Genomic DNA, 26,079 nt, shown 5'->3' with positions numbered 1-26,079 from the left:
CACTGCACTGGGAAGACAGAGAGATGTTTTTTGTTCTTGGCTTTGCTATTGTGAATTGCTATGTGACCTTCAGTAAGTCGCCGTGGTGGGTTAGCCTTGGCACACAGCCACGCTCCCACCCAGCCACTCTCATACTACCCCAACCCAGAGGGGCAGGGGGAGAAAATAAGATAAGAAAGCTCACGAGTCGACGTAAGGACAGGGACATCACTTACCAGTTACTGTCTCAAGCCAAACAGATTCAACTTGCAGAAAATTAATTTAATTTATTGCCAATTAAAAGTAGAGTAGAATGGTGAGAAACAGACAAAAATTAAAACAATCCCTTTTCCAGGCTCAGTTTCACTCCTCTACCAGTGCAGGTGGATGGGGAATGGGGGTTGTGGTCAGTCCTTAACAGTTCCTCTCTGCCTCTCCTTCCTACTCACACCATTCCCTTGCTCCAGTGTGGGTCCTTCCCATGGGATACAGCTCTTCATGAAATGATACAGCGTGGGCTCATCTCCATGGGCTGCAGTGTGGACACCTGCTCTGCCTTGGGGCACCTCCTGGTGTTAATCCTGCTGTTTTACACTTCTTATTTATTTATTTTTCCTTTCTCTCTGCCCTCTCTCTGTGTGGCGTTTTTGCCCTTTCTTAAATGCTCCCACTGCCAACACCTGGACAGTGCACCCAATACAGTCATGTACCTGCATTTGCTTTTCTTCATTCTTCATCATCCATTTATGCTTCCATTCCTTTGTAAAATGTTTGGAAAGGAGCTGAAAGAGGGCCCTGTGTCAGTACTGTTTTATTCTATGACTGTTGTAAATAAAATTGAAAGGTGTTATTTTACTTTATTTTATTTTATTGAGAGACACAGGTACTTTTGCTTTTCTAAAATGGAAATCTCATTTTGGACAGAAGGTGTTGGAAGTCATGAACTCTTCCTTAGTTAGAAATAATTCAGGTCTGATGATTTTTAAAAACAATGCCGCATGTGCTGTGCAATATAATTTGTCAGACAAGTCCTTACAGCTACAGCTTGCCTTCACCATAGCAAATGATAATGGTATTTAGTTTCCTTTTTTCCCAGTTCTAATAACTACCTAAAATGCTACTCATTATAAAATGACATCCAAGGGGGGTTCAGATCCAGCACCCTGTTCTCCTGCACTCTGGCTGAGCAGCCTATGACAAATCGCTTGAGGTCATGGCAAATGCCTTCGGGCTTTGCTAGTGCAGAAAGATGTCCACCTGTGGGCATGGTCCTCTTCCCTCTCTAGATGTGTCTGCAATGGGCCTGTAGGTACCTAATGCAGGCGTCCTGTGTACCAGACCCCTCATCAAAACGTAACTTGTTTTTAAATGCTGCAGTTTCTAGGAAGTGCTGAGGACATTGAAATCGTGTTGCTGCTTGAATTTGTTTCAGTGGTAGGACAGCTTTTTATCATGATAGAGATCTTTAAAACTAAAAAGAGCTGATACAATAGGAGTCTTTAAATACTATGAATTTACTCTGCATTACTAAATTTCATGCAGAATTTGTAGACTAATGTTTAGTACATCAAGAACTTGGGTGCTTCTCCCAGTGGGAAGGTAAGGACTTTTCCCAGTAGAGTAGAGGTGAGCTGGAAACTAATGGACTTCCTTCTATTGCAAATCTTGGCAGTCCTTTAAAGCCTTGAAAAAGTGCTAACTGGTACCAAAAATGAAGTGTTGGCTCACTGTTGGATGTAAATAACCATTAAGTGCTAGAGCTGATGTAAATTAAAATGATGGTGGACTTTTAAGAGTAAACATCTGCCACTTAAAGTGCTTTCAATTTTTTTTTTTCCTGATACACTAATGTAGTATTTCACTTTCTCCAGAGATATTCTTGCTGCTACTGGCTTAGGCAAATGCAATATTCAGATCTTTGCTCTAACAAGGAAATTTCATTAGTGTAAAACCAGGCAGTCTTGAGAGGAACACCAAGCCTCCGGTCATGAAACTTCAGATCCTTCTGATCTCAGTGACAAAACTTTCACTGACCTCAAGGAATCCCAAATGCCCTCGTTGGGAGCTACTGACTTTATTACAAATCTCTTTTTAGAGGAATTATTCCCTGTGCTACTTGTCCAGTGAGTGATTCTTGTATTCTGTTTAATTCCAGTTTCCTAGCTTTCACATTTGACTGCTGAATTTTGAACCCATTTCCGTGTCTTTTTTTCTGTCTCACTCAGTTTATTCATTTTTCAGGTCTCCTTTTGCCAAAACATTCTGGTTCCATTGTAAGCATGATATCTTCTAACTTTTTGTTACGCTCAGCAATGGCCTGGGTATGCCAAAAGCTTTCCCATAGGCGCGGGATGCTATTTTATCTAACATGATGGCTGAATGGAGTGTCAGACTTGGCAGAAAAGTTACAAGATACCTGTGATACCTAATGGTGAGGTGTAAGTGAGGTGCAGTTAGAAGGGAAGCTCTCTGGAGGAGTGCAAAAGGCACTCAATGTAGGGGAAAGAGTAACAAAGTTCACTGAGATGCCTAGCAGATCTTTTGACTTTAGGTCTTGGCATGTAAGGGGCACCACTGTTGCAGATAAAAAACCTCAGCTCTGATATAATATATAAATGATTTTATATTACCATTTTTGAAAGAAACCCAAACAAAAATATTTATTGTCACACTGATAGGCATTGCATAAAGCAATCATTATCAGGGCTGACAAGTGCTTTTCAGAAAGCAATATCACCACCATGAATTTTCTGATCTCTCTACATACAGGGTGTTCTCAATCTCAGTTTTCAGACATCCATCAGAACACTCGGCTGTTGGTTTCAGGAAGTCTTCTGCAGCAGCTTCCGCAACTCCAGTGCTTTATGTCCAGTAGTTCTCACAAAACCTAAGGTTTTTTCACAAAAGTATTGGTTGCAGAAAAGGAGGAAGGACAACAGCTGTGCCTCTGTCCTTAACCTTGCAAAGTTTTCTTTCAGGGAAGGCCATTGGAGAGCCAGGTCCCTAAGAAGTAATTTCTGAATGGTTAAGTAAAGAGTAAGTCTGAAATTATTTTTTATATTCTTCTTAATAATGATAAATCTGAATATAACTGTAAAGATTTACCTACTCCCTAGAGCTATGTTCTTCAAAAACCTGATGTCAAAAATTAAATAAAATGATTGTCTGTACACTTCTTGTTAATTCAGGGGCTTTCTCTGGATGCAGAAAGGATTGCCTCCTTGGCATCCCTAAACAGTGTGAGCATGGCATAGGGAGGCCATCCTGAAACCAAAATCACTTGATATTCTTCTGGACTTGTACTAGCAGATAATAAGATAAAATTTCCATGGAGTTTTGTTTTGCAGCTTATCTTCCCTGTTTATTTCCAGGTGTAAGTGATGAATACAATCCTGTCTGTAAGCCAGCTTCAATTAAATAAATGGTGCCATTAGCAGAACTTAGTGTTGATTAGAATCTCTCTTATTTGTTAAAGTCTGAAGATAGGTCTTCTTTTTTTCCCCCTTCTCCTTTTCCTTCCTTTTGCAATGGCCAGGTATGTTTGTCAATAAAAGATTCTCTGTCAAAAGGCCGGGAGTCTAAATACGAAGTTTGACAGGCATTTATACAAATAAGTTGGCTTGTCACATTTACGTAGTGTTAACTTAAACTTCTTTTTTTTCTTTTTTTTTTTTTTATTACTTTAAGAACACTCTCCTTCTTGAAAAAAAGAGAGACATGTCCTTGAGGCAATTAAAGTAAAAGAAACTGATACTTCAGGATGAACCCAAGTCACTTTCATGGCTGGACTTTGCAGAACAAAGATGTCAGAATGGTATGAGATGATCTTAAATGTATTTTGTTCAGGAGCCTCCATTCTGCAGTGTCAAACCTTCTTTTCCTGGTGATCATAAGCCTGCAGCCTTTCAATTTTTGTTACGCTTAGCGATGGTGCAGCTGCACCATGTGTCCTCCTTAACAGCACAGAGAGCTATTTCCTACAGAGCATTGGCCAAGCTGGCCTGACATTGCTAAAGAAAAACCTGTGATAAAGACTTGCTGGCAACTAATAAGAGATGTACTGAAAAGGAACTAACTGCAGGGAAGCAAAAAGGGTGTGGAAAGCTGTACTGTTTGAGGATGACAGAGAGGTTCCTGACTTCTTTGTCTGTGATTTTAGACACCCCCGGTGCCCCAGGGTACCGTGCTGCTCTCTGCAGAGTAGGACACTACTAACTCTGTAAATAAGTGTGAAGGAGTATGCTCCTCTCATTTGTCTCTGCATTTAAAACATGGAAATAGCTTTCCTTTTTGTGAAGCTCCTGGAATGAAGTGGAAAACTGTGAATTACCAAACAGCTTTGTCTTTGTAATCCTTCCCCATCAACAGTTGCACACACCTCTACCTGCATGCACAGCAATATTGCTTTGTTTGTTGCCACATTCACTGTAAGTGCTTTTACCTAAAAGTTAGAATCTTAGGATAATAAGATTTATAACCATGCAATCTTCTGTATATATGTGCTGCCAAAATACCATGATTTCGGTTGCAAATCTTCCATAAAAACTAGAAAATCTTTTAACATAAGCATCTACTGTTGCGTGTTGTGTTAGTAATTCTTGGAGAAGGGAGAGAGCAACATGAGGAACAGTGGTGTCCTATCAGTTTCCTTAGACTGTCTCGTCCTTCTTCTCTTCCAGGCTTTGAAGAAGTGTTTGATGAGAAGGAACCGTGCCGATTCTCACTTGCTAAGGCAGTGGTAACACAGGATCTGGGTGGGAATAAGTCCTCATCCCTTCTGATATTCGCACTTACCCATAGTACATCTGTGCCTCAGGAGCTTAGGAGAAAATAAGAGTGAAAGAGATTTACTGGGCCACAGAGTCTAATCTACTGTATTCACAGCCAGGTATTTCATGTAATCCCTTTAAAAATATGGTCAAGCTTCATCTTTGAACTGGCCAGAAACAGTGATAACAGCAATCTCTGGGGTGCTTTCGACTTCTGACTCCTTTGTGGGTTACAAGTCTTTTTCTGACCTCCAGTCTAACGGTATTCACAGTCAATTTATCCTGCCCTTCCTCCCTCTCCCCTTGTGGGTTTGGGCAAAACAATGCTTTGAGTTGTTCTAGTGATGTTAATTTCCTGTGACCTTTCCATCCTTCAGTGCTACTGCTAACTGGGTAGCTGCAAAGACAACTTTCCTTTTTGTAAGGAAGCTCTGTTAATGAGTCAGTTTTTAAAATTTCTGAGCACTTTCAAGAGGAACAGAAATTTGCTTAAGGTCAAGGAAAAGATTCTCAGTGATGTAGTTGTCTCTTGTCATGTGTCTATGCTCATAAGTACTGTGACCTGTTAGGCTACAGACAAGGTTAGTGCTACAGTGCTGTTTTTTGGAGATGGTGTGGAGTTGTTTCAACGAAATGTTAGTCAAGTCCTCTGTTCTGAATACCCATTAGAGGTTGGAGTGCATTCAGCAAGTCCCTGGGGAGCATTCACCTCCCCATTGTCATCCAGAAAGAATATAGCTTTTATGGTCTGAGCCTGCTCTGTGGCATGAACCAACACGTGGAGGCAATTGGGAAATTGTGTTCAAAAGCACACTCCCCAGCTGGCCTACAATGATAATGTGTCTATGTCCTTACTTTCTCACAGCACTCCTCTGCTGCAGGCTTGAGCTGATGCCCCGAGTACTTGAGGTGGACTGCTCATATTTCTTCAGGTGAAAACCCTAGCCATGTGAGGTTTAAAAGTAATCTGTTCAGGGACATGTTAGTATTTCTTTCAGCATAAAATGAAACTGTGAAACTGTGTCCACTGATTGCCCCCTCAGCCCAGAGTTGGCACGTGATATTTTTAATGGGACTATTGATAGGTTTAGTTCTCTGTGGTTTTTTTCTTTTTTTTTTTTCTCTTTTCTTTTTCTTTGTTTTCTCAGGCTGTGCTGTGACCTACTGAGTTTATAATTGGAGACAAACTGAAATAGCACCACCGGAGACTGCAGCAATGATCTCATTAAAAAGTCAACATTTGCTAATAGAGAAAAACTGATGTTGAAAATGCCTTTAGGTGGAAATTCCTAACAAATCGGGTTCTCTATAATGATCACTTACATACCTATTAAGGCTGCATTTCCTTTTGAGAATTCATCAGTTTAATGCAGAAATGCTGCATGACAATGTTATTTCTTTTATGATACGTCATTTAGAAGTGGACCAAGATGCCATTATTTGCTATGGAAACAGAAAAATGAAGGGCTTATAAGTCCTGAACATTTTTTCATACCGCAATTAGTATTGCTGCAGTTTTACAATCCAATATCTGTTTTATGTTGTTTATTGTGCAGCTTGTTTTGGGTGAATGAAAAATAGTAACAGTGAAAACAGGCAAAAATAACCATCTGGCAAGTAAGAAGGTTTAATGAAGACTCATTGTATTTCAAGTATTTGAAAAAAAGGAGGAAAAAGTTCTTCTTGGCTTCACGTAGGACTGCAGATTTCAAGGCACCTGAAAGCCCTTAGATGATGGTCATTAGCTCTAAAAATCAGCCTCCTCCAGCAGCCGGTTGAAAGGTTTGTTCTTAGCTGCTAATCTGTAGTGCCCAAAATGGTTAATGAAATCATTTAAAAACCAAGTCAGATTTTCTTATTAGGTTAATTAAAAGTGAAAAAACTCCTCTAAGCTGTTTGTGGTTTCCATGAAAGATGGTCATAAGTCTCCATGGGACTGACTATGGTTGTCAAACCCAGCAAAGCATTTCACTTCGAGCGTATAAGCAGTGTATACATTCATATAGGCTGAACTACACTGGATTTCTCGTGCCTATGTGAGATATGTGAGTGGAGAACTTTGTGGGACAGAGATTTAATGAAGCAGGGGAGAAGTATCACAAGTGGTCAAGGTTACCAGGAAAAAGCAGTGAACTCTGAACTGGAATGAAAGACACGTAAAAGGACAGGGTTGCAGAAAAGAAATGACATTTGAGACAGCCTTGGAACAGAAGGTCTTTTGAGATAACACAGAAGAAGTGGAAGAACCAGGGGAGTGGAGAACCAGGCTGGAGAGTGAAAAAAAGTGGAACGAGATGCACAAACCAGGCTCTTACCTCTTTGACTCCTCATGCAAAGTGGTCTACGTAGGAAAACATTCTGTTGTATGAGTTAAATCTATCGGTAAGAAGTCATAGAATTACAGAATCAAAGAATGGTTTGGGTTGGAAGGTACCTTTGAAGATCATCTAGTCCAACCTTCCCACCATGGGCAGGGGCATCCTTCACTAGACCAGGTTGTTCAGGGCCCTGTCCAGCCTGAACTTGAGCACTTCCAGGGATGGTACATTCACAGCTTCTCTGGGCAACCTGTTCCAGTGTCTCACCACCCTCATTGTAAAAAATGTATCCCTATATCCAATCTAAACTTACACACTCTCAGTTTAAAACTGTTGCCCCTTGTCCTGTCTCTACAGGCCTTGGTAAAAAGTCTTGCTCCATCTTCCCTTTAAGCCCTCTTTATATATTGAGAGGCCACAATAAAGTCTCCCCAGAGCCTTCTCTTCTCCAGGCTGAACAATCCTGAGCCTAGCAGAGGTGTTTCAGCCCTCTGATCATTTTCATGGCCCTCCTCTGGGCCCACTCCAACAGGTCCATGTGTTTCTTGTACTGGGGACCCCAGAGCTGGACGCAGTACTCCAGGTGGTGTCTCTCAAGAGTGGAGAGAGGGGAAGAATCACCTCCTGTGACCTGCTGGCCATGTTTATTTTGCTGCAGCCCAGGATACAGTCAGCTTTCTGGGCTGTAGGCACACATTGTCGGCTGATGTCTAATTTTTCTTCTACCAGAATCCTAAAGTCCTTCTCTGGTCCATCCATCCCCCAGTCTGTATTGATATTGGGGATTGTCCGGACCCAGGACATTGCACTTGGCCTAATGCAAATGCAATACTGTCATAATGAAAGAGTTTCTATTGAATTAATCTTTCTCAGTTTTAATGTATACTTTTTTGTTATTGGCTTCCTTATCAGAACATAAATAGATTGCATGAGAGTTTAGGGGGGAGAGGGACCATCCCTGGTGAAGAGAACATGCTTAAGATAGATAAAGTGCTTCTGTACTTATTTAAGATTCTCTAAAAACACATTTCTGAAATAAATTAAAAGAAAAGTATTGGATTTGAGAAAAATAAAAAGTAACAATGAAACAACATTAAAAAAGGCGGCAGTATTCAACACCAGAAATTATTTTGCAAAGGTGGGATTTGGTTTTGGTAAAAGCAAAGACATTTCGGGCGTTGGAGCAGCAGTTTGGCTGTATGTTCAAATATGAATTTCTAAATGATGGTGCATGAAATCCTTTCCACAATGTTGTACTTGACAAAATCTTCACTTGCATCAGGAGGTCCAGGTTTTTATTTGCTTTGTTTTTGTCTGTGCTGGTTTTTAGGCATTCAGCTAGAAATAAGGGAATAAATTCAGATTTTACTTTAGCTTTCCTCCTTCAGAATGGACTTCTATGTTTTGGGTGGCACCCATTGCAGTTTCACAGGAAGATGAAGTTACTCATCAATAGTCAGTCTTAATCTCCTAATGTGATGTCCTCTAGAGATGAAGGGTGAGGCAAGACTTTCCTTGTGGGTAAGAGGTGATGAAAACCTTCAATTACTGTATCATTGCACCTGAGCGAGAGGAAGCAAGGTGCACTTAGAGAAAATAAAAACAAACTATACCAGAAATGCCATGAAATCGTCTGTCATATGACAGGAGAAGGAAGTAAGTAGAAAATTCAGGTAAAGCTGTTTGTTTATCTAAAAAGGATTCATTCACTGTATGTGTCAAAGAATAGCTTCTGTACCTCGTTAAATAGGAATAATAGAAATTCTTTTCTTCCTAATTATGGAAACATTCATGGTATAGTGCATAAATGACTCAAGTATCAGGGAAGACAGTCTTAAGAATATGAAGGGCGAGTGTTAGATGACTGAAAAAGTGACACAGTGACGTTCAGATATCTTCTGGCGGCTCATTCAAAGCCTGTTGAAATGAATACTTTCTTTAGGGCTTTTTTTAGCCTTTCAGAGGGTGAAATATATTTAACCAGGTAAAAATGGCTTTCTAGATTTTAGAGGCCAGACCTATATTGTTGTAGATGGTCCCAGTTTCATAAAATGTAGGTAGTAGCTGCCTCTTGAAACCAGTTAAAATTCTTGTCATCACTATTGCTATTGGAGGGATTCTTTAGAGAATTATTCCTGTGGTACTCCCTGCACCTATTTCCTAACTGGGAAAGCTATTTTTATTAAAGACAAAAGCAACCAACTTGCCCAGATATGAAGGAGCTTGAATCCTTCATTTCTGTAATTAATACAAACTGAAATCACTGGTTGAAATTTTCACAGACTCAGAAGTTCAGTCTGGACGCAAGCCAGTCACCACTCTGTTTTTCAAATACAGAACCGACGTTTAGTCACAATTTGGTTTAGAAAAACTAAATGTTTATTTAAGCCGTTGTTGCACTTTGCACAGACATATGAGTTATTTGAAGTGTCAGGTCTACATAGTACTGATTCAAAAAGTCTGTGTTTTGGTGAGGTTTTTGTTAGGTTTTGGTTTGTTTATTGTTTGGGGTTTTTTCTGGTTTTTTTTTTTTTTTCTTTTTATGGGTGACATACAGGGAATTGAGGAATTTCTGGCCTACTTCCATCAACTGCTTTCTGTAATCAGTGACTAACAACTAGCACCTTCCTCTGGGTAAGACACAGAAGGGGACCCTCTAACATGCTAAGCAGTGGGTTACATATTCCTTTTGATCAAAGCAACCTTGAGGTGAACACACAATACGTAGCAGTGTTCCCTCACTTTAGGACAAAACTGAACCTGTTCCTGCTGCTCCCTGCAGATTGAAATTGGGGAATTCGGCACTGGAAGTACAGAATACAGAAGTCTGGGTAAGGAGATAAGGGTTGTGTAGGAGGGGATTGGTGTAAACATTCAGTGTCTCCCTTCTATCTGTCACGCATCTGGACCACAGCAAATTTCACTGACAAATTCCCTAGCTGTAGGGTTTTGAAATAACAAGGTTTTAGAGTGGTTGTTTTAGCAGCTCAGTAGAAATTTGTGAAAAGGCTATTTCTGTGCAATTCCCCATCACCAAGAACCACGTGCCTCTTGTGGACCGAATCCGCTCTGCTATAAAGCTGCTATAAAAGGCTGCTTCTCTCCTCGCTTTCTTTCACTCTGCAGCCTCCATATCACCGCAACTAACGCCCTCGCCGTACCAGAGGATGTCCCTGTAAGACTGGGGTCTGGCGCGGAGGGAGCTTCACCTTGCAGTGTCAGGGCCAGGGACCACGATCGGGGGTGCCTGGCATGCAGCTCGCCCTGCTGGATCCTCTTCTCCCACTTTATCACTGTTACAGCATGCCCTGATCAATCTCTCTCTGCTATTGCTGACATGAGAGCTGAAAAAATGAACTAGCTGGGGTCCCTATACCATACGTAGGCTTTTCTCTCACACATTCTGCAGGTGGTAAGTGTGAAAACTAGTGTCAGCTTCAGCGCCTCTGCGAAGCCCACGTTTGTTGACTCCGAGAATTGCACACCTTCAGCTTGGTATCCACTCTCCAAGCACATAAAGGATGCAAACCCAGAAGCCGTGGTAGGAGGAAAACTCTGTTAACGCTCCTTGTGTTATTAAAAGAATTCCCCTCTTCCTGATGTGTACGTATTTCTGAGATAAAACAGCTCTGTAGCAGGCTGCAAGGGATGATGTGGATGACAGAAAGGGACATCTTGCGTGTCTTGACACTGCTGTGAATGAGTTGATGCTCTCCATCAAAGTCACCATGAGACACAGAGGGTGTTTGTGGCTGCTACCTGCACGGAGGGCATGTGGCGTGGGAGGGCACTTGAGGACCCTGGCTGGGGTGGTGGGATGGCCCTCAGTGGCCACACACTGCCCAGCTGCACCCCCCAAGACCCCCGACAGCTCCCAGCACCCCTCCAGCCTGTGCTGAGCCCTGGCGTTACTGCTCAGCCGCACCCAGATTTGATTTTGCTGCAATGCAATTAGAGAAATGCACTGGTGTAACTGGAAGAACAAATTAAACAAGTCTAGGCAAACACCAAAAAGTGCGTAATTCCAAAGGCAGAACTAACACACATGACTGAGCAATGCACATAAATACAACTCCAAACATGTAAAATGTTAAATTAACTAAAAATCAATATTGTCTTTTTGTTGCTAGGATGTCTTCTCTTGCTCTCATTGGAAGACACTTTAATAGCAAAAGCAGGTCACACTGGTAATATTTTACACAAAAAAAGGACAAGACTGCAAAGTCTGACAGTGATCTGAAAGGAAAACAGTTTCTTACAGGCACTATCCTCATTCCCTCACCCCCCTCACTGAATCCACTCTGCTGAGGTTTGTGATTAACTTGTACATGTCTGAAACCTTGAAGTCCAAGCACAATCTGGAATCTTCAAAATTTTATAGATATTTTAGAAACCTTGTTTTATTACTTCAAATTTTTACAAATCAAAGTCCAGAGAACAATAGCACTCGTTTTTTACTGTTTACTGCGAAGTCATGCCTGCTGCAGTACTTACATATTCTTTGAAAATCATTAATTTTTCATGAATGTACTGGGTAAATTGCCAATCTTAGCATGCATAGACTTACTTGAAAAGTGCAGTAAGGGAAGACAAGATCTTTTGGACATGCCAAAGCAATAAAAATCTATTTTAGAGGCTTGTGTTCACCAGCATTTCAAAAACCATTTCCATGATGCACTGTCACATTCTGCAAATCATCTGTTATCACTGATAATCTTTTATTAGGCAATTTCCATTTCAAAGAGTTTTGATGGTAATTTTTCAGCTTCCTCTTATCTCACCCTTATATCCTTCACAGAAAAAAATTAAAGAAGTTAAAGGACGTTTATTTTTAAACAAAATATAAAGTGATCCAGTGCTACTTTTAATAATGCATTTTCATATACAGGAAGTGAGGTGGAAAAAAATTTATTCAGCATAATGCTTAAAGTCATAGGTTCAACTCTTTTAAAAATAACTTAATTTTTGTTACTGGTCAGAGTCCTGGAAGCAACTGAATGTTTTGCTGCAATGTGTTACGTAATGCGTCAAAGAACATCCAGTCTTTACAGACATCTCTGGTTGTGGTACAGGTTTTGGTCTCATTTAACACTGTTTTACACTAGTGTGTTCTGCTTTTCTCTGTGGCCTTCTCCCTGGCTTAGGTTTTGTACCACGGAACAGAAGCACACCCTAAAACCTCCATAGAACCTCATGGCATTCCACAGCGACACCTTTTTTCAAAAGGAGGGCTCCATTTAGAGAAGGACTTATGTGCTTAGCTTTCTTGAAAACCATCTAAGCCCAAAATTTAGATATTCAGAAGCTCTCCAGTCAGTTTCCTCTTAGCCTACAGGCACTGAGGCTTTTAGCATTCTTCAGCCTCCAAAACTGTGTGCAGGCGGCGTTCAGCAGTGTGGGTCGCTCCTTTGCTTAAGCCCCGTTGGGTGGTTCTTGCATCAATCTCTTAAAAAACAACCAGAAAATAAGCTGGTGGCTTTCTTTCCCCTCATCAAGCATCTCGGCATGGATAGTCTTTCTTTTACCCATCAAGTGATTTCACCCTACATCTCCTACCATGTTGCTTTACCTCCTAAGTTACAATATACCCTCTGATGGAACTGTTCTTGTTCGCTCCTGTTGAAGTTGTTCCTTTCAACGCTCAGCCTGCAGTAGGAGCTCTGTTTGCTCAAGAGTATCTCTGGAGCAGCTGTTGTGGTAGCAGTGCTGTGTGTGTATGCGAGTGCACAAAGACAGACTCACTGGGCTTGGACAAGTCTCCTGAGTTCCTTCTAAAAGGTGTGTTCAAATTGCACCTAATCGTCGGTGTTCCTGCTCATACTCTAGTTGATATTCCTTCTGTTTAGATTACTGTCATTTTAGCCTCTCATGCTTGAAGTAGCATTAGTGACTTATTCTATATAGTCTTGGCTAGGTTTCACCTAGCTGAGTTATTTAGCAATAAAGTTCCTTTTTACTCTTTGTGTTGCTGTTAGACATGTCTGTGAGCAGCTGAGAGTGAGGCTTTGTTATGCTGGCTCTGAACGATAAACAATCTGAACACCTGAATTGCCCCAGAAATGGTTAAAGGGAGAATGTATTTGTTGGCTGGTGACAGCCTGGGTAGCTTTTCCAGTGGTTTCTCTTGGTTGGATTTGCCATCTGGCATCTCCCTCCATTCCCCCTCCCCCGAGGCACTGTGGGTTCTTGTGCACTCGTGTCGGGAGGTACCATCTAATCTTCGCTCTGACGGGGTAGGAGACCCACGCAGACATGTGCTCTGGCTTACAACAGTGACCCGTTTCTTTGTTCCTCCCAGGGCAGCTGTTGCTGCTTTAGCCGCTTCTGGCATTTCTCACCCATCAGCCTGTTGTGCTGCCGCTTCGCAACGCAGTGCGCGTTTCTCCTTGAACTTGTTCCTTGGTTCCTTGTAAAAGAGCAATGTAGCAACTCACTGCCACGTCGGATGTGTGGACGGGACAATCTCCAGGCTGCAGTGCCAGAGAACTGAAGCACTTCATAGTCCGTTCACGGAGTAGTGATGCCACAGAAAATACGTAGGTAGACGCAGGACAAGTCCACTTACTTCATCACATTTGATCCACCAATTTGCCAAGAGCTTACATTTTAAATAACAACTCAGAAGTGTTCCTCTTCTTTATTTAGAATGTACAAATGGAACAGATGATCCCTACAACAACGATTCATCATGGTAGTGTGATGTAGTTGCATACGCAGACTGTACAGCTGAAAATGAAGACCTAAGGATGCAGGTGTCCAGTGGGAGAATACAGTGCAAATGCTGGTCAAGTTGATGTGTTGGGATTTTTTGTTTGTTTGTTTTTAAGTAAATGAGTTGCATTAAGACTAATCGAAAGGAAGCATCTGCTCTTCATCTGTGTACCGATTCTTAAACAGTATTGAAAAGTAACAGTAGAAGAGGGCTGAATAATAATAAAGAAGACATTTTAAAAAGTCATGGTTTGTTTTTTCAGGAATAATTTGCTTAGGAAAAAACTGCTCAAAACAGAAAAGGTGTGCTTGTTTCTACTGGTTGGAAATTGAACTGTGGCGTTATTACCTAGTACTCACCCCTTGTTTTCTGTGGGTGGGCCGCTTCAAATCAAAGTAGTCTGTGTAGCCAAAGGTTTGGGTTGCCTCCAGTTAGATAACTGGGATGAGTTTCTGTGTTCATTTGAGCCTGCTTTCTGAGCAAGCCATAGTGTTTTCACTAGAACAGGAGAGATGAGGATTGGTGGACCTCTGTTATCTATTGGCTTACAGAGACTGAAATACGTATGTGCGTATGTGGTGCCTCTGTATCGCTTCTTACTGCTAGTGGTGTCGACAGGACTGTCAACAGTTTTCCTTGCTTGGCCCATGACCTTTCACTTTTTTTACCCAGAGGAATGCTGAGCGGACCATCGTTCAGACTATTTCTGCAGCTTCTTAGACACCTTCTCTTTCCTGAAATCCACCAAGTGAATTGCACTTTTCTGTCTACTGGGTGTCTTAATTGGGTAAAAATTATAGTGAACTTCAAGTTACACCTGAAGTGACCCAAGATAGCACATGGCACTAAAAGATTGTTTAGTGTCTAACTTTTGCCTCCAGAGACCTGCACCAGGGGCAGAGACATCCTGCGTTAGGCACCGTCCATACACAACACAGAAATTGTCGCCCAGGACAATTACCCAAGTATAACCTGAAGAAATGAGCAGATGCAACAAGCAGGAGAGAGGATATGAAACAACAGTGGAATAAAATTGGCTGGTAAAATAAACAATCGTCAAAGCACACCATCTGCTTTTCTGCAGAGCCTACAAATCACCGAACAATGGCTGGAGTGAGTTTAAAAGCATTTGAGGAAAAATAATTACTGTTGCTGTGGTTTCTGAGCATTTGGGAAAGAATGGATTCCAATTGTATCTGCATCTTTTTCAATAACTCACAGGGAATTACAGTCCAAGCCTATTTTATTCAAAAGTGTTTATATTTTTGAACCAATTTTCTGACGGCCAAAGCAGCAGCTATGTTTACAATTCAGAGGCACAGCTCTGCTGTCAAAGATCCAGGAAAAGCAGCTGTGTTGGAAAACTTTCTATGAGCCAATGACAATGTCTTTCTTTTCTGAAGAAGCATGACTCAAAACTGCTGTGACTTGTGATTTTGCTTTTATGTCTCAAAATGCATGGAAAAATTGCTACCTTCAGGGTGGTCATATGTTAAATGTAAATAATGTTTGCTGAGAGGCACATCATTGGAAATTCACGCGCATGAGAATAATGTGCTTCTGCTTCTTCTGGCAGCTTCAGTGGGAGTGGGATTTGGATTGATGAAGAATCAGTGCTGCCCTTCGCTAATGGAAAATTATTATTTTTTATAGTAAGAGGTATGATAACATGACAGGTACAATGAAGTACTCCCTTCCTTCCCAAATGTCTTAATGGCCCAGAACTTGGATGCAAAATAAGACTTTGTAATTCCACATCACATACTTCAATGAAATTATCACTGTGGTTCTTGAGATCTGACACAAGATTATCGAGATGATGCCAAAATCTACTGCATACTGTATGTATTTGATGTAATCAGTGCTCTCTGAACTGTGAGCCTAGTGGCAGATACCATTTCCCCCGCCGCACTAGGTTTTTATACCATGAATATTAGAAAATTGCAGTCCTGACAATATGTTAATTTCACTGAGAGCAAGGCACTTGTACTGGTCCTAGATTCTTAAAATAGGATTGGTTTTGATCACTAGTAAACTGCTTTTGTCGCTTATGACTCTAAGTTATGAACAGTAGAAAGTAGAACTCAAAGTTAAAGAATGATTTCCTGATTTCCTGTGGTTTCCCTCCTAATGCTCCATGTTCAGCTGCCGTTGAGCTTACGTGACTCTGTTCTTTGTCTCCATCTCTCTACTCAAGCCCTCTTGTAGGTGCATTTCTTCAGTTATCTGGCAAAAAATCTCACTTGTTTATTTTCTAGGATTTTTAAAATGAAAGATTGTAATAATCAATGTTCTTGAAAGCTACTATATATCCCGTGGACAGAATAGAAACAGAGGAAAGCAGGAGCATGCAGAAATGAGGAGGATTTAGTGCTCTCAGCCCTGGAAGCTAAGTTTTTTTTGCTCTAACCTCTGTCAAGATGTCAATCTTCAGGCCAGATTATACTGGATATTGCAGTTAATAATCATCAAGGGACCAGTTTAAATTATACCCATCTGCTTTTGCAGTGTATAAGCAAACATTTGGGTATTCAGTAATCTTTTTTTGGGTTTTCTTGTCATTAGTTTGGTAGTTTTACTGTTGAATTGGATCCCAAGAGATCATCTGCTTATCAGTTTCCCAGTAGCTAGCAGGTGTAGTCTGTGGAAGATCTGCTGTTATGCCATTAGCTCTGTTAAGAACCTTGTATTTTGTCACTTCTGATGTAGCCTAATGAGACACAAGAGTCTTACTCTTCTGTAACAACAATTTATCACTTTTCAGAGAGTATGCTGTTAAAACAAACACATTTTTCTTACACATGTATACCTCACAAGGGCCACATTCCCACCCTTTACTAACATCTTGTATTGTGGTGTACCTCAGATGATTATTTGAGACTCGCAGGGGTAGTTAAAAAAGGTAATTTATACGGAGGATGTTACAGGTCTTATGTTTTATAACAATTTCAAAACAATAAAAAGTGAATAAAATTTCCAGAATGATTGTTTTCTTCTAGGATACATCTAAAATCTGATGTATGTGAAGTGTAAGCATAATAACTGTTGTTCTTGGTTTTCATACAGGGAGTCTGAAATATTGATTTTTGTATATATTATTGATACATATATATATGTTTTATTTGTTTGTTTATTTATTTATTCTAATTGTGAGAGTGAGGAGAAAATATTTGTGGAGGGGACAAGGATGATCTCTGCAAAATTATTGAACATTGGCAATCTCTTAGTGAATTGGAAAAATTATAAAAATGCTGCCTGAGTCCTGGCTTATTCTTCGCCTTGGATCCACAAGTATTAACATGATTTGTTATAAAAGAAGAATAAAACCGTGGTCTAAGTGAGCAATTTTTTGGTTCTCCAAAAGTGTGTGACAATTTATTCTCTCAGCTCTTTGGAGAAAAAACTGACTTTGCACACAAGAGTGCTGTCGGGCTGGAGAGAGATCAAAGCCTTGTCGTCATATCCTACTGCTTCTACCTCAGTTGTGTGGCATAACTCAATAGGCTAGATAATGTGAGAGGAGAACCTACGAGAAAAAGTAGAACTTATAATACTTAAATTTAACTTAGGTTCAAGTGCAGTCTCTACCACCTACCATTGAGTGCTGGAACTTTTGTTTCCCATGTCGCAGGCAAATGCCAGAATGTCTTCAGACGAATGTATATGTGCTCTGGCATAAATTTCATCCTAGACCTAAAGGAATTTTCATCGCTGTTGTCTGATGTCATTTGTGAAGTGGTTTTTAATTTATCTTACTATGGAAAGGAAATGGTGAGAGTTCTTGGTCAGTAAGAAGACAAAAAATCAGTCCCTTCTATAAGAAATAACAGCCACTGGGACTTTTCCACAGGGTAGGCTAGTTAGGCACCAGTCTAGGCACTAGTGTTTCTGGCCTTGCAGGGGCTGTCACAATTTTGGAAGTGTAATTGCTCTGTCACTCCTTAAGGCTGTTGGAATTACAAGTGCATCCAACTTTCACCAGAAAATACTGTAGCCTAGTTTAATTTAATGCGTTACTATAGAAAAAAAAATTTTTACTTACTGCAGTGGATTCATTTCTAATAAAATGAACACTTCTTTCCATGCAACTCAGGTAGCCCTGGAACAAAATCACAGAACAGTTTTCATGTTTAAGTGCAGAGTGAGATAAATACATTGAATGTGTGACTAACCAAGAAATCAGTTTCCATAGTAACACTAACTGCATGACAATCCTTAAACTTAGCATCCTACAGGATCTGTAAAGAATATAAGCATTATTATTATTATTTTGTATTCCTGCTGCGCTAAACTATCCTAGCCCAAGATAGGAGTTCCACTGTGGTGATAATGTAGGAAATATGAAAACATATGTAGTTCTTTGGGACACATACAGTTTTCTGAATTGAGGAAAAGATAAAATGAGTATGAAGGAGGGCTTCATAGCTATCAATGTGCATAGAGAACATTTATCATAACTGTGGGCTTTTTTCCCTCTCTGTCAAGTCGTGACACCCGGTGCTCTTTTAGCATTTCTTTCAGCTCCTACTGTGGCTGCAAGGGACTACCTGTAAATTTAGACTCTGTCTTTTCCTCTCATCTGTTTTTCTACTTAAGTTTGGTGGCATTCAAAGACAAACAAAAAATCCAGCAGGTTGTCTTGCAATTCTCTTGGAAAAAGGCTTCTTTCCACAGGGTGCCTTCAGGCACCTTTGTATTGATGGTGGCTGATGTGCTGCCTGGCAGGCTGTGGCAGGCTTTGTGCTGCACCACATCTTCACCGTCCTGGAAATAAAGGTCTAGTTAATGAAAACAACCTGTGCAAAATGAACAATTTAAATAAACACAAAACCTACCAGGCCATTTTGCATAGGCTAGAGTCGTCTGTATTTTTTGCTAAAATTCACACATGCATCTCCTGTATATTATTATCCTGGCAGGAGGTGTGCAGGTCTCTTCCAGACCCACTTCTTGCTCTTATAGAATCATAGAATTGCCTAGATTAGAACGGACCTTTCAGATCACCTAGTCAAACCATCAACCCAACCCTGACAAAAACCACCACCAAACTACCTCTATGCACTATGCAGACTACTTCCCAACTCCACAAAAACCCCACATTTGTAAACAAATCTAAAGCCAACTTTAAACAAACCTAAAGCCAACTTTGAACAAACCCAGGCCCGGTCTCTAATCAGATCAAGTCAGATGTCAAATCAGGTTGGACTCTTTCCTTGATATCTATAAGAATATCAAGAAATACCTTATCTGCAGGGTCTGCGTACAGTCAGCTGCTCTGCCACTGCAGTATGTGTACACAGTAGTATCACTCCCTTTTTTCTGGTTTTTGTCATGTCCTGTTAGGACTTTTTAGTCATGACCAGTTCAATTGTATCTGACACTTAGTGGGTAAAAATAAATAAATAAATCTTAGCACTGGTGTCAAATTCAGATTTGAGATTTGGTTCCCTTGTATACAGTGTATTCTCCATAAACCTGGGGCGTTCTCCATGCCGGTGCTCTATAGGAACTGGATATTTGTACACTGTTCTGCTGCATCACCTGAACACCATAAGTAAGGGGGATTAAATCCCCTTGTCCCCATTCTCTGCTACAGTGGGGGCGGGCGGCTGCTGGGAGGTGGGTTTGGCTCCATGGTTCCCCCTTTTTGTAATGCTGGCTCGAGGCAGTAGAACGGAGCTAGCAGTACTAGCTTAAAGTAAAGCAAAGTAATAGGATGCAAGCTGTGCGGCTCAATGACGAGTGTCCCTAGCAAACATTAAACATCCTCTTTCTCTTCAGGAGAGGGAGTGTAATAAGCACAGAAGGTGGCTGTACGGCTTATTAGCTTTAGGTTGGCAAGGACTGCTGTTACTTTTTCAATTAATTTTCAAGTCCAGACCTCTGGCTAGCTCAAATCCACTGCTTCATGTTCACAAAAGAAAGGAGTTTGTGTGCTGGAAACTTTGGACTATTAAGTCACATTTGTTGTTAATGAGACTGCTTTCAGCATTCATGTTAAGCTTTGGATAGGTTACCAAAGATAAAAGGAGCCCAGAACCTTGTGTGCATGTGCATGGCTTCACAACAGTCCGTGGGAAGCAGGAGACAGCTCATGAGAGAAAAAGGGAAAGAAAAAGGGCTAGTCTGCAGCATGTTTCATTATTATGCCGCTAAAAGTTCCTCTAGGTGTTTGTGCTTTCATGATTTAGACTATCAAGCCTCACTTAGAGGTTCACTTCAGAAATGCAGTGGATTAAAAAGCTATTTTCCAAGGATTGTTTGCTACTGTCTCTTTGCCAGAACTTAAAACAAAGGGATGGAAAGGATCTTTCCAGTGCTTGTCATTACCTTTAGGACAAAGGAAACTATATTAAGCTAAACAAGATTCTGATCTCACTCTGAGAAGCAGGAAGAGCATGATTCATCCCACTGGATCTGGTTTAGGAACTGAACTCTCACTTCAGGCAATAACATCTTAAACCACCGGAGCAATGGCTTCGGTCAGCATCTGTCCCTGGTTCCCATCCTGTCTTGATGGCAGTATATGAGGAAAGGCTGAAAGATGTTGTTTCCCACCTGTTATTCTGATATTGATTTTGATAAATTGGTAAATGATTTTGAGGTCTACAAGCTTCATTATCTTTCTACATGCAGTAACATCAAATGAACAAACAAAAATTTCAATTTATTTTGCTTGGACTAGGAAGGTGTTAGTAGTCCTTAATAATTTGCATATTTTGAGTATTTTCCCTGTGAAAGTTTTTTGGGAACTTTCCCCTCTGTGGGAAACATCAACATTTCATGATCTGATTTGGGACAGACACTAATTTGTAAATGTCAGTACAATAGGGTGATTTCCTGCTAGCTCTGCTGAACATCTGTTGTATGAAATGTAACACGTATTAATTCTTTCAAAACTAAAGTTTTGAACCTAAGGCTCAAAATGCTGCCATATAAGATTTCCCACTCTTTCTTTAAAGTAAAAGTATGACTAGGTTATTTTCATAAGTCTTATTCTTGTTCTAATAAAAATAAAAACATTTATCTCATGCTTTTGACGTAACTACAGCTACTGAAATTAACACTTCCATTGTCCTGTTGGTAGAGAGAGGTATTTTTGGTTTGGTTTTTTTTTTTGTCACGGTATTATCTTTCCCCTTATGTTTCTTTCTCCATTCTTTACACTTGTTTGAATAAGGTGCAATTGTTTGTCAGAACCAATTTGGAACAAAAATATGTACGATATGTAAGTAGCTCCTTGCTCATAAGATTCAGGTATTGGTATTTGTGTTTGATGCAATATCCTGTTTTAGAAACTATAAAAGGGAAAACCCTCAAAAACAGAGTCCCTAAATAAATGCTTTTTCTATAGCCCCTAAAAATCAAAACCTGTCTCTTGACTTTATTCCTCATCCAATTTCTTTTTCTACATGTGTCATTTATTCATTGCTGTTACTCTCTTCACTTTGCAGCATGCACTGACCCTGTTTCAAGTACCTGCAATATGCTGTGCTTAGATTGCTTGGTGACCATGACACTGTGTGGTGTTAATGTTTTATATTAAATTGTAAAGTGATGGGGAAGTATCATCTGACTGTTTCCAACAATGAAGATATAGTGCTTTATAGGCCTTTGGATAGGAGGCTAAGCCAGTCCAAACTCTGAGATGGATCTGCTCAGATCTCCTCCTTACAGTGAACTCCCAATGGAAGACCAAAAGACTTTCAAAATCAGAAAATCCTGGTTTTCATTGAAAAAAACTAGAAATGTAACTCTTTTGAAATAAAGAAAACATAAATCAACACATCAGGGCAGAACAGAAGTAAAAAGGATCTGTAGAAGACTCACTGTCCACTGCTCTCTTGCCAGCCAGATGCTGTTGTTGCTGGAACATCTGCCCCCTGAGATGGCACTTGGCTTGAGGCAAAGCCCTCCCCTTTGCCCACCCTCCAGGGAGCTCAGCCTGCCTCAGTCTTCTTAAAAGAACATATAGATCCAATGCAAGAGCACAACAGATACTCTCTGTATGGGGAAAATGACCACACAGTTTTCTTGGGTGTTCCTTCTAGTTTTGGGGTGGAGAGGGCCTATGGATGGAGGTGTTTTTCCCACAACAGTAGTAAAAGATCAAGCACTTAGGTCTCAGACAGAAAAACTGCAACTCCTAATCATTTTTATATGGAATTTCATTCATAAGATATGAAGACATATTGGCGTTTTAATTTCTCCTTTGGTTGCTGACTGATGCATGCAAATAATTAATTAATATCTACTGACTGAAATGATAATTTGTCCCCCCCCCAAAAAAAAAAAAAAGGAAGAGAGGCATTATGATCCAAAAGCAGCCAGTGCCTCCTGCTTATTACAAAGAGGAAGTATTTTCAAGGCAGCTAAGATGTCGCTCAGGGGTGTTGAAAATAAATGAAAAGTTTTGGCAAAGAGATTTCAATTCTTGCTTTACACTGCTCAAGTGAGACATCAGTGTACAGAAACCCCAACTGTGAACAAAATTAATGTTTTGCAGCTATGCAAATTTTAAACATGCATAGAAGGATAATAATATGATAACTTAAAGTAGTTACTGTGCATTGTAATATTGCCAGTGACTGTTGGATCAAAGACAATGTAAAAATTTGATGATGTGTATCACATTGTGATAATGAATCTATTAATTAGCACACACTTTTGTGTGCCAACACATTCATAGATTATGCAGCTTGCAGGACAGTCACAAGAGGTCTGGAACACTGGTGTATGTTAAGGATTTGGTTTGGAATTACTGAATAAGTGGTTGCCCAGAGTGTTAATCTGCATTAGGAAATTTCTAAAACAACTGTTACCTAGGCAATACCCTAGCAAACTGGATTTGCAGGTCAAGAAAGTCTGGTGGATTGCAAGGAGCTTTAGTCTTTTCTTTTGTGCTTGTACAGAAGAATCTACCTAAGGGAGATTGCATAGCGCATGTCTTTTTCTTTTCCCCTTCCATGGTTATGGTCGGGATAACTTCTACAGAGAAAATTCTGCAATGTGGCAAGACAGAACAGAACTCTTTCAGAAATTCAATCTATGGAGGCCTCAAAGACAAGTATTTTTCTTTCAGCTTCTTGCTTGCTTCACCTGTGGGCTTTGCCTTGCTCAGAATAATGCAGTGGTCTTAGAGGACTCCTGGAGACGGATGTGCCTCTGGAGTAACCAGGTCTTTGAAAACCTGCAATGAAAACAAACTAGAGCTTTGCAGGCACAAACTGAGACAGATTTTGGCATGTCACATGATAACCAAACTATTTCTACATTTTTATTCATTCTTAGGTGTGTATGCTTTTCACATATAAGGTTTACCACAGTCCTGGATGGAGAAGATATGTAGCCAGATTGCTTCAACCAGGTTGTCTTCTTTGGGGAGCAGCAGTTTCTAGTGAGCTGGAGATATAAAGGGGCAGTTGTGCCATTAGTATCATCCCACTATCTTGATTTACTGATCCGTTAAGTTTCATTCCTCTTTTGTAAATTAAGACAATTTGGGATGCACGTGTATGACTGTGTTCTGTTCAGGTTTTTGAGGTGATCTGTCCTCTGATATCTATTAATCCAGACTTACTCGGCATCTCCATGCTGAAGGTTGATTTCAGATGTCTGAATTTATTTTTCATTACTTTTTTAATGCTTTTCTGAAGAAGGGAGTTTGAAGATTCAGCAGTAACTGGAGAAATTTCTGTATCTAGCATTGCTATGAAAATCAGAGAGGATGACAAGCCTGAGATTTGAGAGAAGTTTGCCAGTAGTGGACACTGCCATTCCCTCAGCCAAAGTATGGATCGTTCTTCTAATTTAGGATCAGAACTTGTTCTCAGCAATGTTATGCAATTTCCTATGGAGGAAAAAAAAAAGAAAAAGGTGCTACTGAAGATCATTCTGTGATGATAGCAGGAAGAGAGGAGAATTTAAGTGTTTTTTCATCAGATAGATTACCTACACCATATTTAAAGTATTTGCGTCTTAAAGCTGTTTTTCTGCAGCAATAACAGAGAAGAAAGGGTGAACACACAGCTTTGTTTTCTGTGGGTATCAGTCCAACACTATTACCAGAACCAACCACAGTTGAAATAAATAAAAACCATTTGTTACTCTAAATTAGAAACGGCATAAAAAGAAATCTATTGTTCTGAAACATTGATGCATTTGGCCCAAGCAATTATTGCCATCAGCAGACAAAAGCTGACACATGGCATTGTGCTGCACTGCATATTGTTCTCCAACAGGCATGCGAACACAATGTTGCTCACGTTTGCATCATACGGCACTGGCATAACACCAGAGTCCTGAAAAGTTGTGTAGGGACAGCTATCTGTTTTTGTGTCCCAGTAGATGGAACTTTATAAATTGTGTTTCCACCGCAGAGCTGCTGCTGAAAAAAAGCTATGGCTGGATCATTACTGGAAGTTTTTTAAAATACATCTTAATTAAAAGCCAAACAAGTATGGGTTTGGAAAAGGAATCTGTCCCTTCAGTAATGTGTCAGGGAGACAAACACAAGGTAGGTTAGGAAACACAGGTTTTCCGTGGTGGTGCTGGAGAGGTCAGTGAGAGACAGCAATATTGACTGTGGTAAGAATGGCATGCACTGTGTAGATGAGGTCCGCAGCAGGAAAGTAATGATCTAAGCTGGTGAGCTATTATATACCTTGGGCCAAGAATATGTCATGAGCTTTTCTAAAACTAGCTGAGAGCAGGAGCTCAATGCTCGGCTCTTATAGATAGAACAAAGAATATGGCTAGAAGGGACCTTTTAAGATTATTTAGTTCATTCCCAACCTCAGGAACTCTGCCCAAAAGTTTCCTAACAAAAGTTTTTTCTAGGACATGCTATAATCTTTCCTAGATAATCCATTCTCACTCTTTACCATCCACAAAATCAAAGACATCTAATCTATATGCAATTCAGGATTATTGCTTCTCCTCCTATATCCAGGAGACATGGGGAAATATTTATTCATTTTCTCATTGCAGTATAGCCTCTAGACTAAATAAATATCACTGTCATCTCTGACTCCCCCATTCACTCTGCCCCTTATGTTTCCAGTTGTTGTTAGTCTCCTCTAGAAGCTTTCCACTAATGTAATAGTTTCTAAACAGTGGTACTTTGAGCACGATATTCTCATTAGAAAGGCTTTTACTCATGTGGGTTCCTTAGTCAGTCTTGACTACTGATAGTCCTACTAATACCTCAGATGATGCCATATTGCGGAATTAGGAGTTGGTAAAGCCGCTTTGGTCTGTAAGTTGTTCCATCCCCAGCTAGTTTCCCGCAAAGCTGCAGCATAGATGTTCTTCAAGTTGAACTTCTGTAGTTGATTATTCCCACAGAAGCATAATATTATGCACAGATTATTTCCTTGTGGAGATAATTTTAAATGCTCTCTATCTGCCAAAGTGAGTGCAATCTTTTCCACTGCATACACACACAAACTTATTAAGTGCACTGTCTACTCAAGGATTCGGATCATTAATTTGAAAGTCTATTTGATATATTTTTACAGTTTCACAGTGGATCGTTACGAACTACTCTGACTATGATTTTTCTAATCACTTCTGTATTTGTTTCATGGTAGCTCCCACCTGGACTGTGTTTCTGCAGTACACTTAATGGAAAGGTCATGAGAGACAGTCAACACCCTCCCTAAAGTAAGAGATATTGCATCTACTGTCTTTTGTCTACCTAAAAAGCTTGCTAAGATTTTCTTAGCCTTTGGGGAGATTATCTTGGAGGGCAATGTGTTTTCCCTTACTTGTGTCTTTTAGGTTAGACAAACTGGTGTCAGGAATGCCAGAAGGAATTGGCTAAGGGAATTGACTGGATGACATTTCATCCCAGTGTTCTCTGATAGAAAGCCAGTGCTGGCTAGATTGTTCTTTGGCACTCTGCTAGCTTTATATAAGCCTGATGAATCCATCCCACAGAGACTTATCACATAAAACTCTATTATATGTGCTCCAGGAAAGAGCTGGAACAAAGATACGCACTGGGTTGTTGGTGAAAAAAAATATTTGGGGAAATGGAAAGAGGTTATTCAGGAATACATCTCATGCTTAAGTAAGGATTGATCCCATAGTAAAATCTTAGTGGAGTCTCTGCTTTCTTATGTTCTTGGTAGTTGTACACTTTATGCTCTGCCAATACAACTAACTTGTCAGCTTGCCCTGGACTCCCTTACTTCCCGCCTGCTCTGCTGTCACTTTTCTACTTGCAAAGCCACCAACAAGTTTCAAGGACTTTGACACTGAAGTTTTGAAACCAATACAGTTCTAAGTGGCCTCCAAG

At 40.3% G+C, this 26,079-nt stretch overlaps 2 long non-coding RNA genes across 4 annotated transcripts in view; one reads left to right on the top strand and one right to left on the bottom strand.

Annotated features, from left to right (window-relative positions):
* The first annotated feature begins 2,965 nt into the window (after positions 1-2,965).
* LOC134509009 (uncharacterized) lies at positions 2,966-5,013 on the top strand. The gene is made up of 3 exons (XR_010069213.1): positions 2,966-3,015; positions 3,667-3,793; positions 4,659-5,013. It is a non-coding gene; the product is annotated as an uncharacterized LOC134509009 (long non-coding RNA).
* A 1,451-nt stretch (positions 5,014-6,464) lies between these two features.
* Positions 6,465-26,079, bottom strand: part of LOC134508957 (uncharacterized) — a 42,806-nt gene continuing 23,191 nt past the window's right edge. For 2 of the 3 annotated variants that reach the window (XR_010069194.1, XR_010069193.1), the window contains 4 exons: positions 22,878-23,628; positions 18,326-18,542; positions 17,821-17,877; positions 6,465-13,989 (listed from right to left, as the gene is read on the bottom strand). This is a non-coding gene — a long non-coding RNA (uncharacterized LOC134508957). The remainder of the gene's footprint in view (positions 13,990-17,820; positions 17,878-18,325; positions 18,543-22,877; positions 23,629-26,079) is intronic. The other variant, XR_010069192.1, reaches the window with a different exon arrangement.

Source organism: Chroicocephalus ridibundus, chromosome Z, assembly GCF_963924245.1.
Source record: "Chroicocephalus ridibundus chromosome Z, bChrRid1.1, whole genome shotgun sequence".
NCBI classification, from domain to species: Eukaryota; Metazoa; Chordata; class Aves; order Charadriiformes; family Laridae; genus Chroicocephalus; species Chroicocephalus ridibundus.
This window is presented reverse-complemented; position numbering and strand designations above follow the sequence as displayed.